Here is a 12,403-nt window from a genome sequence, read left to right on the forward strand (position 1 = left end):
CTCTCTCTCTCTCTCTCTCTCTCTCTCTCTCTCTCTCTCTCTCTCTCTCCATACATATATATATATCTTTAAAGTGTCTTCCAGCAGCTGAAGGACTGGCTCAGTGGTTTAGGGCTCTTGTCCCTCTTGCAGAGGCCACTGGGTTCTATTCCTAGCACTCACATGGTGGTTCACAACCATCCAAAATTCCAATTCCAGGTGTCCACTTCTGGCCTCCTCAAACACCAGGCACACACATGAAGCACATACATACACACAGGTAAAACACTCATACATATAAAATACATCTGAAGGTATCTTCCATGTAACTATAAACATTCCTCAACTATTTTCTGCCTGTTTTTTTAAAAAAAAAAAAAAAACATTTGTGCTGGGCGGTGGTGGCGCATGCCTTTAATCCCAGCACTTGGGAGGCAGAGGCAGGTGGATTTCTGAGTTCGAGGCCAGCCTGGTCTACCCAGTGAGTTCCAGGACAGCCAGGGCTACACAGAGAAACCCTGTCTCGAAAAACCAAATAAATAAATAAATAAATAAATAAATAAATAAAATTTAAAAAACATTTGTTTTATATGTGTTAGGTTTCAAACCCAGGACAAATAGCTGACGTACCATTTAACATATCAAAGCCAATGCTATCCTCCGGATTCCTCCTTTAATCACTCAGTTCCCTAAGGGTTACTGAGCTCTCCTGGCTGGCATACCCGGCCCCCCAACTCTTGAGCCCAGGAGAGCCCTCTTTCTTTCCTTCTTTCCTTTTTCTCTTTCTTTCTTTCTTTCTTTCTTTCTTTCTTTCTTTCTTTCTCCCTTTCTCTTTCTTTTTTTTTTTTTTTTTTTTGGTTTTTCGAGACAGGGTTTCTCTGTGTAGCCCTGGCTGTCCTGGAACCCACTCTGTAGACCAGGCTGGCCTCGAACTCAGAAATCCGCCTGTCTCTGCCTCCCAAGAGCTGGGATTAAAGGTCTCTCTCTCTCTCTCTCTTTCTTTCTTTCTTTCTTTCTAGTCAATGTATGTGGATGGTTTGTCTACATGTTTATATGTGTGAATGCCTGATGAACTGAAGACTGTGTCTGATCCCCTTGAACTGGAGTAATAGACAGTTGTGAGCCACCATGTGGGTGCAAGAGCAGCTGTCTTAGTTAGGGCTTATATGGCTGTAATGAAACACCATGATCAAAAGGAAATAGGAAAGAAAAAGGTTCATTTTGCTTACATTTGCACTTCACAGTCCATCATCAAAGGAAGTCAGGGCAGGAACTCAATCAGGAACCTGGAGGCAGGAGCTAATGCAGAGGCCATGGAGGAGTGCTGCTTACTCAACCGGCTTGCTGCTATTGCTCCTCTTCCTTCCCTCCCCTTTTTGGTCCCTCTCCCCACCTCCTCTTCTTTTTCCCTCTTTTCTTCTCCTTTTTCCTCTTCCTCACTTTGTTTTCTTCTTGTTTCTGTTGTTTTTTTAACAAAGGGTCTCTCATGCAGTCTTGGGTGTCCTGGAACCAGCCTGCTTTCTTATAGCATCCAAACTGCCAGGCCAGGGGTGACACACCCGCAATAGAACCGGCCCTCCAACACTGTAACTAATTAGGAAAATCCCCCTATAGCTTGCTTATGACTCCATCCACCCCTCATCGCTCTCGTTGTTGTTATTGTTTGTCTTGTTTTGTATTGTTTTGTTTTGTTTTGAGACAGGGTTTCTCTGTGTAGCCCTGGCTGTCCTGGAACTCACTCTGTAGACCAGGCTGGCCTCAAACTCAGATACCTGTCTGCTTCTGCCTCCCAAGTGCCAGGACTAAAAGGCCTGTGCTGTTACCTCCAGGCTTACAACCTAATTTTATGGAGGCATACTTTCTTGTTTGCTTTTGTTTTGTTTTGTTTTTTTATTTTGTTTTTAGCTTGTTTGGTTGGATTGGGGTTTTTTGTTGTTGTTTTATTTTTTGTTTTGTTGTTTTTCGCTTTTGAGACAGGATCTCTCTACATAGTCCTGGCTGTCCTGGAACTCGCTATATAGACCAGACTGGCCTCGAACTCACACAGCTCCACCTGCCTCTTCGGTTTTTCAATTGAGGTTCCCTCTTCTCGGATGACTTCAGTCTCCCCAGCACAGCAGTCATCCTTTTCAACTGCAGAGCCAGCTCCCCAGCTCCCCTTCTTGTTGCTGGTCTTGGGACAAGATCTCATTAGCCCCAGTCTGCCCTTGAAGTTCTTTCTGGTCCTCCTGCCTCTGTCTCCCAATTACTGGAATTACAGACATACAGCAGTGCTCCCAGTACAAGATCATCTTTAGATATGTGGAGTAAAAGATAAGTGCTAGCCGGGCAGTGGTGGCGCACGCCTTTAATCCCAGCACTTGGGAGGCAGAGGCAGGCGGATTTCTGAGTTCGAGGCCAGCCTGGTCTACAGGGCCTGTGAGCTAGCTCCCAGCTTGAAAGATGTGGCACTATTTATTCACAGTGATGCATATTTGTAATCTCTGCACTTTGGAAGCTGACAGAAGGGCTGTTTCCAAATTGAGACTGAAACCACCCTGAGAAAAATAGCAAGAACCAGGCCATCCAGGACCACATAACAAAGCCCTGTTTAAAAAGAAAGAAAGAGGGCTAGAGAAATGGCTCAGCGGTTAAAAGCACTGAGTATTCTTCCAGAGGTCCCGAATTTAATTCCCAGCAACCACATGGTGGCTCACAACCATCTGTAACAGGATCCGATGCCCTCTTCTGGTGTGTCTGAAGACAGTGACAGTGTACTCACATATATAGAATAAATAAATTTAAAAGAAAGGAAGGAAGGAAGGAAGGAAGGAAGGAAGGAAGGAAGGAAGGAAGAAAGAAAGAAGTAAGTTTGTGTTAAGTTCAAAATCATTGCACAGTCTGCACCAAAAGAGAATTACCTAGCCAAGGATGATGGAGAGTTAATGTGGCACTACTTCCTCATGAGTGGATGACTAAAAGGAAGCCCAAGCTGACCTTGAACTTTCTGGGAATCATGTCTTGCTTCTTGACTCTTGGTGTTACACCATCAACATCATCATCACCATCAGCACCATCATCACCATCAGCATCATCATTGTCTCCATCCACTGGGCCCTTGCCACATGTGCTTCCTGGGAAGGCCCATTAGAACCTCCATGAAAAACAGTACCTCTTCCCACACTTAAACCATTCTGGGTCTTCTAAGAGAACTCTACACTTGTATTAAAGTTCTATATGATAGGGTTACAGGTAGACCCAGCTGGCTTCCATATGTATATCTGGGCAATCTTGAACTTTTAATCCTTCCACTTTCATTTCCTCAGTGCTGAGAGTAAGACATGTCCCACCTCACACTGGTTATTGGTGCTGAGGTTTGACCACAAAGCTTCAAGCATGCTAGGCAATCACCTCCAATGAGCTCATTCCCCACCCCTACCCCCTTCTTCAAGATGGGTAGCTCTAGCTGATCTAGACCTCACTATGTAGAACAGGCTGGTCTTGAAATTACAGTGATCTTCCATTCCCATCTATGCCTCTGAATGTCTTTCTTTAAAAAAAATTTTTTTTTTGGTTTTTTGAGACAGGGTTTCTCTGTGTAGCCCTGGCTGTCCTGGAACTCACTCTGTAGACCAGGCTGGCCTCAAACTCAGAAATCGACCTGCCTCTGCCTCCCAAGTGCTGGGATTAAAGGCATGCGCCACCACTGCCCGGCTTAAAAAATATTTTATTTGCAGACTGCAAAGAAATCTCAGCAGTTAAGAGCACTTGCTGCTCTTCCAAGTAACCTGGGTTCTGTTCCCAGCACCTACTTTTCAGCTGACAAGAGTCTATAACTCCAGTTTCAGGAGATATAACATTTTCTAGGCTGCCTGTAGCACTACACTGTTCATGTGGTACATATACATACATGCAGACAAAACAGTACTACACATGTTTTGGTTTGGTTTTTTAAGACAGGGTTTCTCTGTGTAGCCCTGGCTGTCCTAGAACTCATTATGTAGATCAAAGTAGCCTGAAATTCACAGAGATCCGCTTGCCTCTGCCTTCCTAGTGCTGGGATTAAAGGCATGCGCCACCATCCCTGGCTTGCTTTTTTATTTAAAAAAGAAAGATTCAAAAAAGAAAGATTCAAAAAGATTTATTTATATGTTTGTGTTGGGGCCTCCTCCCCTAGCATAGCTGTTTCCATTTTATTCCATGCCCAACAGCTATTTCATATTGTTGCTGTAACATGCCTGCCAGTCATTGACACAGAAAAATAACTTGACTCAGACCAGGATCATACCCTGTTATATTCTGTATGTTTTGAGGTTTGTTAATCTTAACAAATTCCACAACTCAAATTAAAGGTCAATATGAACTGTTATGTCTAAAATGGCTTGAGTCAGGTCAGACTACTGGGCAGTACTTCCAGCACCTGCATATGAGCTCTGTGTGTGTGTGTGTGTGTGTGTGTGTGTGTGGTTTTAGTCTTTATAAGATGACATAGAAACCTGTTCAGGGTTATAGTCTCAGCCCCCAAATTTTGAGCTACAACCGTCATCAATCAATCTTAGGGTATGCATTCAATAAACCATCCCTGTCTGACTGAGATTGGTGTTCATGTTGTTAGTGGGGAAACTCTTAGACTCCAACAGTGTGTGTGTCCAGAGAGGCCAGAACTGGGGATCAGATCTTCTAGAGCTGCATTTACAGGCACCTGTAAGCCCCTGGGTGGAAATGCTAGGACTCAAAGCCCCTGGGTGGAAATGCTAGGACTCAAACATTATTCCTCTCTAAGAGCAGTAGTGTTATTAGCTACTGAATCATCTCTCTATATCCTATTGGATTTTACATATATATATATATATATATATATATATATATATATATATATATACTTTTTTGGCGGGGGGGGAGATTGCTTGTTTGTTGAGACAGTATTTCTCTGTGCAACTCTGACTGTCCTGGCCCTGTAGACCATGCTGGCCTCAAATTCAGAGATCCACCTGCCTTGGTCGCTGGGATTGAAGGCTACCACCGCCTGGCACCTTTGGCTTTCTTAACAAGGACAGAATAATTTTTCTCCTGGTAAGCATTCATTCATCATATCCAGTCATAGTCATTTGGAGAATGACATTTATTCCATTTTCAGACCATGGAGCTTGTTTGTTTTTTGCCTTCTTTTCTTTTTGTTTTTTTTTTCCTTGTTCTGTATGTTTATTTGTTTGCTTTTGCTTTTCAAGATAAGGTCTCTCTGTGTACCTGGAACTCACTCTATAATCCAGACTGGCCTGAAACTCAGAGATCCACCTGCCTGTGCCTCCTGAGTGCAAGGATTAAAGAGTATGCCACCACAGCCTAGCTGGATTTTTTTTTCCAAACCAGGTCTAACTATGTAGTCCGATCAGGCCTTGAATTTTTAATACTCTTGCTTCTGACTTCTGGATTCTGAGACCTGTGCCAAAACAGTCCACTGGATCACGTGGAGTTTAAATGAGGCTCCTTCTAGGCATAAAGAATATAACCTAGAACCAAGTCTATCAGTATTCTTAAGAATGTCAAGTCAGAGACCCACTTAGCTAAGCTAGTGGTGCATGCCTTTAGTCCCAGCACTCAGGAGGCAGAGGCAGGCTTATCTCTGAGAGCCAAAGGGTAGCCTGACATGTAGCATGTGTTTCAGGACAGCCAGGGCTACACAGAAAAATTCTGTCCCGAAAAACTAAAAACAAACAACAAACAAAATGCTGAGTCAGCTGGATCATTAGTTCACAAATTCAAGGCTTCTCTGGGCTACATATCGAGTTCAAGGCCATCCTAGTTTATATAGGAAGACCCTATCTCATGGAAAGCAAGCAAACAAAGCACTCAGGAAGCTAAGACAATAGGATCACAGATTCAGCACCACTCTGGGCTACAAAATGAAATCCTGTCTCAAAATAATGACAACAAGAAAAGTAATGGGTATTTACCATGAAGCTAGACATAGTGACACACAACTGGGAAGGAGAGTCAGGAGAATCATCACAAACTCAAGATAAGCTTGAGCTGTAGAGTGAGTTTTCAGTTCAGCCTGGTCTACAGAGTGAGACCCTGTTGCAGAACAAATACAGAGTATCTAATCTTCACTACACAGTAGATAGGGCAATAAGCGTTATACACAGATACAGTCTTTCTAAATTACAGTGCAGAAGGGGACACACAGCAATAGCAGCCAGCATCTGGCCTAAAATGTTGAGTGATCCTCCTACCTCTGGCTCCTGGGTGTTGGAATTCCAGGTATAAACCAGCACTCAGGCTAGGTACCAGTTCTCTTAACCATAATAACTCTGTGAAGGTATTATCATTATCCTTATCTAATAGAGAATAAACTAAAGTTAAGAGATGTTTGTTTGTTTGTTTGTTTCTTGTTTTGTTTTGTTTTTCAAGACAGGGTTTCTCTGTGTAGCCCTGGCTGTCCTGGAACTCACTCTGTAGACCAGGCTAGCTTCGAACTCAGAAATCTGCCTGCCTCTGCCTCCCGAGAGCTGGGATTAAAGGCATGCGTCACCACCACCCGGTTACTTTTTTACATTTTTTAATTCACTTTACATCCTAATCTCAGCCGTCCTCCCTCCTCTATTTCCAGTCCCTCTCCCATTGCACCCTCCTCTTCTCTTCAGAGAAGGAAACACCCCCCCCCTTGGGTACTAGCCCACCTTGGGACATCTAGTCCCAGCATTCTCTCCCACTGAGGGAGATCCTTTTCCACTGAGGACTAACAAGGCAACCCTGATAGGGAAGGGAATCCAATGGCAGGTAACAAGAGTCAGAGACAGCTCCTACTCCACTTGTTAGAGGAACCACATGAAGACCAAGCTGCACATTTGCTACAGATGTGTAGGGGACTTAGGTCCAGCTCCTCCATGCTTCCTGGTTGGTGGCCCAGGCTCTGTGACCCCCATGGTCCTATGTTAGTTGATTCTGTGGATCTTCTTGTGGTGTCCTTGACCCCTCCAGCTTGCTCAGTTCTGTCCCCCACTCTTCCATAAAACTCTCCAGGCTCCACCTGATGTTTGTCTGTAGGTCTCTGCATCTGCCTTCATCCACTGCTGGGTGAAGTCTCTCAGGAAACAGTTATGCTAGAGTCCTATCTGCAAGCATAATAGAGTATCATTGATAGTGTCAGGGGTTGGCTCTCTCACATGGGATGGGTCTTACATTGGAACAATCATTGATTGGCTGTTCCCTCAGTCTCTGCTCCATCTTGTGGGCAAGACAAATTTGGGGTTGAAAGTTTTGTGGTTGGAAAGATTTCTGGCTTTATAATCAGTAGACAGGTCAACCAAAATATAAGGAACATAATATATATATATATATATATATATATATATATATATATATATATATATTTAAACCTTTTGTTTTTATTTTGTTTATTTTTATTTAAGTATTGGCTTTTTAGAGACTGGGTTTTATGTATTGGTTTTTAGAGACAGGATTTCTCTCTGTAGCCCTGGCTGTCCTGGAACTCATTTCATAGACCAGGATGGTCTTGAACTTGGGTATTCACATGTCTCTTCCTCCTGAGTTCTGGGAATAAAGGCATATACCACTTCAACTGGCTTCAAACATTTTTTTTGGGGGAAAAAAAGATTCAATGCCTAAGAATGTAACTCAGTTGGCAAACTGTTACCTAGCCTGCATGAAGTCCTGGGTTCTGTTCCCAGCACCAAATAAAACAGACATGATAATGTGTGACTGTATTTCCAGTACTTAGAAATAGAAGCTAGAGGATTAGTAGCAGCTTCGGATACCTGAGACTCTGTCTCAAAAATAATAGCTGGGGTTGATGGAATATGCGTTTAATCACAGTGTGGGGGGGTTGTGGGGGTTGGGAATAAGAACATAGAATATAGCTCAGTAAATGGGCATTTGGCTAGCATCCAGGAGGTCCTAGGTTCAATTCCATCTATCACTGTAAATGAACACAGAATCCTTTGTGTGTGGTCATACACCTATAATTCCAGCACACAGTAAAGACAGAAGGAGCAAAAATTGAAGCCAGTATCTATCTATTTAACTACACATGAAATTATAAGCCACCATGAGCCACAAGACACCATCTCAAATACATATGCCAGTGTGACACCTGATAGGTCAGGCAGAAGGAAACGTAGACAGGGGAATGAGGGACTGAAGTCACTGCACAGCTTTATTGGGGGAACAAATAGGCAGACAGGATCTCTGTAAGAATCAGAGCCTAAGATACCTTGCACTTACAAACCGAGGTAGTTCTGAGGCAGAAAGGGAGTGAGTAGGGAAGAGGTTTCCTCTTACACCCTCAGTTAGTCATTGTTAGGGGTAACCAATGAGTAGGGTGTTTGTTGAGACAAGGAAGGTCTCACCAGGAAGCCTTTGCTGACATAGAACTAACTATGTAGACAAGGCTGACCTTGAAACTCATAGAGAGAGATCCACCTGCCTTGTATTAAAGGCATGTAGCATAATGCCTGGCTCAGTGAGAATAGTAGGTCATCAATAAATATCTTTCCTAGCCAGATGTGGTGGCACATGCCTTTAGTCCTAGAGGCAGGCAGAGAACAGTCTGGTTTATAGAGTGAGTTTCAGGATAGCCAGAGCTATACAGAGAAACCCTATTTTTTTAAAAAAAAAAATCACAAATAAATAAATAAATAAATAAATATCCAGAAGCTAGTGAGACACCAGGCGGTGGTGGCGCACGCCTTTAATCCCAGCACTTGGGAGGCAGAGGCAGGCGGATTTCTGAGTTCGAGAGTTTGAAGCTAGCCTGGTCTACAGAGTTCCAGGACAGCCAGGGCTATACAGAGAAACCCTGCCTCGAAAAAAAACAAAACAAAACAAAAAAAAAACAAACAAACAAAAAAAAGAATCTAGCTAGACAAGTTAATTTACTTCTAGAAACCAAATACTATATAGTTACTGGAGGAGCTATATGAAATGTTTTGGCTCTTGCTAACAGTGGCATATATCTCTAATTTCAACACTTGGGAACAGAGACAGGAGGATCTCTAAATGTTAAAGGCTAGTACTGAGTAAGTTTACCCCAGACCCAAAAGGACATCCATGGTATGTACTCACGTATAAGTGGATATTAGCCATAAAGTGCAGGATACCCACACTACAATCCACAGAAACAAAAAGGCTAAATAGAAAGGAGGACCCAAGCAAGGATGCTTGAATCTTACTTAAAAGAGGAAATAAAAGAGTCATTGGAAGTGGAGGGAGGGTACTGGATGGAAGAGGGGATGGGGAGGGGAAGAGTGGAGATCAGACGTGCAGAGTCAGGGGACGGGGTGGAGAGTGAAAGGAAATCGGTGACTGGTAGGGGTGGGGCTGGAGGATGATATCTGTAGGACCTGGGATAGGGAGACTCCAGGGAGTCTGAGAGGAAGTCCAGCTGAGACTCTTAGCAGTTGGAGATAAAGAGGCTGAAGTGACCACCTCTTGTAGCCAGGCAGAAGAGGGATAAGGACGCCAACTCACCCACAAAACCTCTGACCCAAAATTGTCCTGCCTATAAGAAAGAAGTACAGGGACAAAGATGGAGCAGAGACTGAAGGACTATTAATGACCAGTCTAACCTAAGACCCTTCTCATGGGCAAGAATCAATCCCTGACACTACTAATGATACTTTGTTATGCTTACAGACAGAAGCCTAGCATAACTGTCCTCTAAGAGGCTCACCCCAGCAGCTGACAGAAAACAGATAGAGACCCACCGCCAAACATTGGACAGAGCTCAGAGAGTCAGTTTTGTGGAAGAGTTGGGGGAAGGATTGAGAGAATCGGTAGGGATAGGGACTCCACAGGAAAACCAACCGAATCAACTAACCTGGACCCTTGGTTGCTCCAGAGACTGAACTGAAGAGCATACATGGGCTGGACCTTACTCCTCCACACTCATATGTAGCAGATGTACAGCTTGTATTTCATTTGGGTTCCCTTAACAACTGGAGCAAGGGCTATCTGTGACTCTGCTGCTTCCCTGTGGATCTTGTTTTCCTAACTGGGCTGCCTTGTCTGGGCTCAGTGAAGGAGGATTGCCCAGTCCTGAAGTGATTTGATGTGCCAGGGTAGGTTGGTACTCACCGGGGAGGGGCTTCCCTTCTCAGAGGAGAAGGGGAAGGGGCATAGGTAGGGGGGCTGTTTAAGGGGAGACTGGGAGGAGGGGGGCTGCAATTGGGATATAAAGTGAATAAATAAATAAATAAATAAATAAATAAATAAATAAATGGGGGAAAGTGAGTTCCAGGTCAATCTGGGCTATGTAACAAGACCTTATCTGAAAAAAAGAAAAATGTTGGAAAGAAAAAAGGAAAAGAATTATTTGGAGATGTAACTCAGTGGGAAAAGATTTTCATACTATTTGAGAAACCCTCTTTTGGGTCACAAGCACTGCAAAAAATAACAAAGTACAGCCTTAAAAAATGGTTTAGCTCGCCGGGCGGTGGTGGTGCACGCCTTTAATCCCAGCACTTGGGAGGCAGAGACAGGCAGATTTCTGAGTTCAAGGCCAGCCTGGTCTGCAGAGTGAGTTCCAGGACAGCCAGGGCTACAGAGAAACCCTGTCTTGAAAAACAAAACAAAACAAAACAAAAAAATGGTTTAGCTCTTAAAAGCATGTATTTCTCTTTCAGAAAGGACCAAGTTCAATTCCCAGCACCCATATCAGTCAGCTTACAACTGCCTATAACTCCAGCTCCAAGAAACTGGACACCTCTGGCCTCTGGATACCTATACACATGTGGCACATGTACTCATGATTGTAACTAAAATAAAACCCAGCTGAGCTTGGTGGCATACACCTTTAGTCTCAGCACTCAGGAGCCAGAGGCAGGTGAGTTTCAGGTCAGCCAGGGCTATATAGTGAGACCATGTCTGGAAAAAATAATAAACCAAAAAACATATATATCTTTAAAAAAACAATTATTTACTTTGACACTTTGACTCATTTACCTTAAACTTTTGTCATACCTGGGATTCTTCTACATCTGTTAACACAGAAATATTTACTATGCATTTTTTGGCTGACTTTGCAGTATGTAATGTGTTTACTTTTTTTTTCCATGAGGGGGAGTTTATTTAGGGTGGAGGGAAGAGAGCGAGAGGAGGGAGAGCAGAGAAGAGAAGTAGCGGAGTAGAGGCCGGCCATGACCACGTGGAGCATGTACCTACTTTTGAGTGTGGGGGACAATCTCACACTATGTAACCCTAATGGCCTGGCAATTGATAGTTAGCTTTGGCTGTTCTCAAACCTGCAAAAATCTTTGCCTTGGGTATCCAGATTTCTAGTATAGCAGGAATATACTACCACACCCACCCACTTACTATTTTGTTGTTGTGGTTGTTTTTCTGTTTTTGAGACAAGATTTCTCTGTGTAGCCCTGGCTGTCCCAGAACTCACTCTGTAGAGCAGGCTAGCCTTGAACTCAGAGATCCAACCACCTGCCTCTCCTTACCAAGTGCTGGGATTAAAGGCATGCACCACTATTGCCCAGTTAATTCATGTTTTTCAAATTGCTGGTTGTATTCCATACTCAGTAGCATCTTTCTTCTCTTGGCACCCATATGCCTAGAGAACTCCCAAAATCGAATGCTTCAAAAAAGCAAGTTTTTTTTCCATAAACAGAGACGAAAACTGGAACTTAGTTCCATTTTCAATCCATCAGTTAGTTTGGCTTTTCTGGTTCTGTCAATTCTGTGTCAGAGATTCTCTGGACACCATTTCTTTAACAATAACCAGATTAGTTGGTCCTCTTTACCTCCAAAATTCTGTCCTGTATCAAAATTCAGTTTTTTTCTTAATATATTGAGTCATTGCCATGAGCAAATAAGAATGTTTTGTATCGACGGGCAGTGGTGGCGCACGCCTTTAATCCCAGTACTTGGGAGGCAGAGGCAGGTGGATCTGAGTTTGAGGCCAGCCTGGTCTACAGAGAGTGAATTCCAGGACAGCCAAGGATGTATAGAGAAACCCTGTCTTAAAACACAAAATAAATAAGTACATGAAAGATAAGGTCTCAGGTATCCCAGACTTGTCTTGAACTTGCTTTGTTGTTAGCTGGACATGACCTTGAAGTTCTGATTCTCCTGCCTCTACTTGAGTGCTGGGATTAGAAGTATATTCCAGCACACCATTTTTTTCCTGGTGCTGTTATCTTGCCAAAAGTTTTGTGCTTTTTAGGCAAATACTTTATCAACTGAGGCACATCCCGTCTGTTGCTTTGTGAGTTTTCAAGGATGGGCTGTTTTGCCCTCCTTCTTTGCTTACATTTCACATAATGTGGAGCTCAGGACTAGCTTGAATTCACAGAAATTTTCCTGTCTCAGATTCCAAGTTACATGTATGAACCAACTACCACCATACCTAGCTCCACCTCAGCTAACTGCATTCTCTCTCTCTCTCTCTCTCTCTCTCTCTCTCTCTCTCTCTCTCTCT

Source organism: Grammomys surdaster, unplaced genomic scaffold, assembly GCF_004785775.1.
Source record: "Grammomys surdaster isolate TR1022 unplaced genomic scaffold, NIH_TR_1.0 126278, whole genome shotgun sequence".
Lineage (NCBI taxonomy): Eukaryota > Metazoa > Chordata > Mammalia > Rodentia > Muridae > Grammomys > Grammomys surdaster.